We start from the raw sequence: 5,622 nt of genomic DNA, 5'->3' as shown, positions 1-5,622 counted from the left end.
CTAGAAATCAAATTTCATAATTTTTCGACATTATTTACCTTACGATCAAAAGCTCACAAAATTGACAAATTTCAACGGCCGGTATGGAATACTTACTAGTTTAACGGTGCAAAAGAATTCGAATAGGTTGAATTTTTGATAGAAAATTCTATTCACTACCTAGATAAAGATCAATAACTCCAATCTTAAATTGAAGGATCTGATCATCCATTTTTAAGACATCGTTCGATTTTGACCGTTCATTTTATGCCCGCTTGATGGAATTTATTATGATTTTGAAAAATTACGAAATTTATTTTCTAAAAGTTTCAAATACTCTAGATCATATTTAATAGAGTTGATCGTCGATTCGGAAGCTTCATCATCGAAAACAACTTATGAATACGAAGGTCCAATACTTATAATAGTATAGTAGCTATACTATATATATATATATATATATATATATATAAACAGTAGTTTCACGACGTTACCTCGGGCGCGAGCTCGGTCTGTTTGATGACGAGGACAAACGGCGCGCCGGCCGCCGCAAGGCCCTCGCCGATCTCGATGACCTGCTTCGGCGGCACGTAGCTGAGGCTCCCGAAGCCGACGTAGATCACCGAGCGGGGCTTCGCCGCCAGCCACTCGACGCACCGGCCCGCGTCGACGGCGGCGTCTCCGCCCCTCCCGACGCTGCCGACCGTATCCTTAGTACTCAGGCACAAGGGGCCGATGCAGTACACGGGTTTCCCGAGCATGGCCGCGTAGGCGGCCGCGATGTCGCCCTCGAGGAGCTCGAAGGTGTTGAGGACGAGCCCGTCGGCGGTGGCCTCGGCCTCGAGGGTGCTCCGCTTGATCTCCTCCCACCCGGGGGAAAAGAACCACCCGGAGACCTCGACGAGCGTGGCCGTGATCCCGTGCGGTACCCCGGGGATGGCTCCGCCGCGGCGGCGCCGGGGCCGTTGAGGCCGTGGCGCTCGGCGGAGAGGTAGGAGAGCACGGTGAGGCCGGAGGAGACGTGGTTGAGGAGGCGCGGGATGCCAAGGTCGGCGGCGACGTCCGCGGCCCAGGCCTGGCAGATGTCGGCGACGAGGCACGAGGGCGGCGGGCCCTGCAGGGAGCGGAGGAGGGAGGTGAGGGGCCCGCGGAGCGCCGCTGCGGCGCGGAAGAGGTTGAGGACGAGGCGCGGGGACGGGATGAGGTCGAGGCTCTCGCAGCCCTCGGGGAGGCCGAAGGAGGCGGCGGGGAAGGGGAGCTCGGCGAGGCGAAAGGGGCCGGAGTGGGAGGAGGAGGCGACGAGGCGATCGGCGAGGGGGCGGAGGCGCGCGGCGTTGACGGGGGTGGTGATTAGGGTTACGGCGGCGCCGCGGGCGGTGAGCAGCGCGGCGATGTCCATGGCCGGGATGAGGTGGCCCTGCGCCATGAAGGGGACGAGGACGAAGTGCGTGGGAGTGTTGGGGGCGGAGCCCTTCGTCGCCATTGCTGTTGGGGTGGGGAATGAGAAGCGGGACCAGCTTTTGCAAGCTGTAACACGCGCGAGAGGAAATGCTACTTACAGAGTGAAATTATACTTCGGTACACCCCACCCTTAGATGGATATTACTTTATATCCTTCACCCCTAAATAAATAATAAATTTTAAATTATTCCTTTTTTTCTTTTATTAAGTTTTCTGAAGTTTTCAATTTTTTACTTGGGTGTTTGCATCTAGTAAAATGTTTTAATAAAGATATCTCACTGGTGGATTTAATAAAATTTTTAATTTGGCATGTAAATTTTGACACGATTTTTAAATATTGAATATTTGTGTTGCAGTTGACTCTTGCTGTCATTTTGAAGCTCTACTATAACTTGGGATAAGAGACTGGGAATATTTGTGTAGCAGTTAATTTTTTTATTTCTTTAACTTTTTTACCATATTACCAGAGAGGAGGACAAAATGAAGTACTTCTACAAGAAATTCAAGGAAATCTTCGCCCCTGAAGTCGCTAGCTGTTCGACAATCGGGGACTGGAGTAGTCTTTTCGCTGATAGACCGGCTTTCGACTTTGAGCGACTCACCACACCTTTCACCCTAAGCGAAATTAAAAAGGCTACCTTCCAGCTTGGGGGAGACAAAGCTCCAGGGCCCGACGGCTTCAGTTTGAGATTTTATCAACGTTTCTGGGAGGTGATTAGGGGGGACCTCTATGGAATTTTTAGCGAACTCCACGAGGGATCTTTGAACTCGGGTCCTATGGACTACTCCTACATCTGCCTAGTTCCCAAGACGGAGGGCGCTAAAACGGCCAATGACTTTAGACCTATCAGCCTCATTAACGGTGTTCAAAAGATCGTATCCAAGGTACTCGCTAATCGTCTTGAAGGGGTACTGCACGATATCATCTCCCCATCCCAGGCGGCTTTCCTTAAAGGACGATTAATCTTGGACTCCTTCGTTACTGCAAGCGAGATCGTTAGTGGGTGTTCGAAAGCAGGGGTAGAGGCTGTTGGTGTCAAAGCTGACTTTGCGAAGGCCTATGACAAAGTCAGCTGGCATTTCCTTAGACAAATTATGTTGTGGTTAGGAGCGACCACCAAATGGTGTGACTGGATAGATCAATGTATTTGCAACGCCAAGTTTGCGATCCTAGTAAACGGAGCCCCTTCCTAGTGGATCAGAGCTAAAAGAGGGCTTCGCCAAGGGGACCCACTTTCCCCTTATCTTTTCCTTTTGGTTGCTGAAGGTCTTGCGAGACTGACGAATAGGGCAGTTTGTAACAATCTCTTAAGGGGGATTGGACCTACTGCGAATGCCAAGGTTGCCATTATTCAGTACGTTGATGATACTATCTTTTTCTGCGAGGCTAAAGTTAGACAAGTTACGAATTTGCTCTTTATCTGGCATCTTTTCGAGTGGGCCTCTGGCCTAAAGATTAATAGACTCAAGTCCGAACTTCTATATCTGGGCAGATGTGAAGGACAGGGAGAGAGGCTAGCGGAAATCATTGGTTGTAAGCTCGGCTCTCTCCCGATCAGATATCTTGGGTTACCTCTATCGAACAGACCCCTCCGGAAAGAGGACTGGTGGCCAATCATTGAACGAGTTGAGAGACGGGTTGATGGCTGGCAGGCTAAACTCCTGTCCCAAGGTGGCAGACTGGTCCTGGTTAACTCTGTTCTCTCGAATCTGCCCATCTACTTCTTTTCGGTCTTCCGGGCGCCGAAATGGGTTCAGCGTCGCATCGACGCTTTGCGACGAGCCTTCTTTTGGAAAGGGGGGACTTATGTCTCTGGGGGTCGCTGTTTGGCGAGTTGGAAGTTCGTCTGCAGAAGTAGATCGAATGGAGGCCTCGGAGTTCTGGATCTAGAGACCCTTAACGTAGCCCTGTTAGCGAAATGGTGGTGGCGGTACCTCACAGATCATAATCACCAGTGGGGTCCCCTTCTTGATGGCTTTTATTACTCCCGGCGGAGACCCCTGGGGGAAAGAGCTTCCTTCAAACCCCATTCACAATGGTGGAGGGACGTTTTATCGACTAGGATGGTTTTTAAATATGGCGTTTACTACTCAGTAATGGACGGCCGCAGTGTAAATTTTTGGTCGGACATTTGGGCCGATCACTCCTCCCTACGGTCCTGCTATCCCAGTTTGGCTGACGTGGTCCAGAGCACTAACTGTAGGGTAAGAGACTGCTACGGACGCAGGGGGTGGAGGTGGCGTAAGATCCTAGCGGGATTCGACCCTAACTCGCTTTCTGAGAGAGAGGCGGTTGTCAATCTGAAGGAGTTGCTTTCATCAGTGGTGCTATCTGACACACCCGACGTACCTAAATGGAGATGGACTCAAACTGACTTATTTACGGTCAACTCGCTCTACAAATTCCTGCATAATGGAGGGGTCAAAGACAGTAACTTTTCTCAGCTGTGGGAAATCCCGAGCCCACTGAAGGTCAAAATCTTTGTTTGGCTTGTCCTGAAACACAAGGTACAGACAAAGGATAACCTGCTTAAAAGGGGATGGCATGGCGACCAATTTTGCGCTTTGTGTTCTGTGGAACCAGAGACGACTGACCACCTCTTCGTTCGGTGTGAGCTGACTAGGCTTCTCCTGGGATGCTTGTTACCTAACAAGAGAGCGCTTGCTAACTGTCTGTCGGTGAGTGTGCTTTGAGGGTCCAGCAGATCAAAAGGTGGTGCTATAAGGGAGTCGGAACTTCTATCTATCGCCTCCCTCTGGTGGTCAGTTTGGTTAGAGCGTAACAAGAGAATTTTTGAACAGTCCAAACGCAATTCGAATCAAATTCTGTCGGCAGCACGAGAGCTTAGACAAGTGTGGAAGTTACACTGTACTCCGTAGTGACTCTTTTATAATTTTCCTTTTATTTTTCCTTTTTTCCTTTCTTTTTTCCTTTTTCTCTTTTTTTTCTTTTTCTCTGGGAGGCCCAGCTGCCTCAGCTTGTTGCTTAGTTCAACTTCTTTATGAATGAAGCGGTAGCACGCTACCTTTTCTCAAAAAAAAAAAAACTTTTTTACCATATTTTTCTTTTTTAGGAGGCCTACACGTTTTTTTTTTCCAATTTATTTTTTTAATAAATAAAGCGGATGGTATATGATTCTGCTCTCAAAATAATTTGAGGAATGCTCCTATACACCAAACAAATCTTAACCATTAAAATTTTTTAAATGGACGGTAATGATGCATCTATTAAAAGATGGTGACTGGCACTTGATGCCATCGGTACCAGTCACCTCTTTAACGAGGGCAAACAATATTTTCATTGCATAGAGATTGCAATGAGGGCATTTTGGTAAATTTTTATTCTCATAATATGCCATCTTTGTAAATTTAGAATATGCCATTCTCATAACATGTCATCTTTGTAAATTCAGATTTATAATCTAAAGTTAATTTTCAAACATAAAATCATTTAGTTTAAATAGTTAACAAATTTTATTCTTTTAAATATAATATAAACTAAATCTAAATTTAAAATTTAATTTTAATCAATATTTTTGAACTTTAATGTTGTTTTTACTATTAAATGAACAATTTGAATTTAATTTTAAAAATAGAAGCCTTTAATTTAAATAAAAAATAAAAGTTATGTTTATAAATATAGCATGATTTATAATTTAAAATAAGTTAATATATTTAAAATTCCGTGTCATTTTAATATCAAATTAACAATTTGAATTGAAATATACTATTCATTTAAACATAAATTTTTTCATTCTGAAAATTAAAATTAAAATTAAATTTGAATTTAATGTACACAATTATAAAGTTTAAGCTCAAATTGATTTTTAAATTTAATTTTATAAAGGTTTATTACTTATCAAATTATCACTATCTAATTTGGTAAGTAACAAAATTAAACAAGAAAACAAATATTTGTGTAGGGTTGTTTAAATTTGGTAATTAGTTTGTATTTATTTTTTCATATTACCTTTACGAATGGTAACCTGTTGAGCAGGTAACCACTATGCAAAAGTCAATCTCGCCCTTAAAATATGAACAGCTAGATTTATTTTATCCGGTGTATTGAAGCATTCCTCAAATAATTATAGGTACAGACTAATTAAACTTAGATGGTTCTCCTTTTTCTACCCTTGTTATTTGGCCAATTTGCATAAAAAATCCACTAGTTTTGGGTTTTTG

At 44.5% G+C, this 5,622-nt stretch overlaps 1 pseudogene; it reads right to left on the bottom strand.

Annotated features, from left to right (window-relative positions):
• Nucleotides 1-416: 416 nt before the first annotated feature.
• On the bottom strand, nt 417-1,578 carry LOC109705193 (annotated as a pseudogene).
• Nucleotides 1,579-5,622: the final 4,044 nt, after the last annotated feature.

This window comes from Ananas comosus, unplaced genomic scaffold (assembly GCF_001540865.1).
Source record: "Ananas comosus cultivar F153 unplaced genomic scaffold, ASM154086v1, whole genome shotgun sequence".
In the NCBI taxonomy this organism is placed as follows: domain Eukaryota; kingdom Viridiplantae; phylum Streptophyta; class Magnoliopsida; order Poales; family Bromeliaceae; genus Ananas; species Ananas comosus.
The sequence above is the reverse complement of the archived record's forward strand: the minus strand, read 5'-3'. Positions and strand labels throughout refer to the sequence as shown.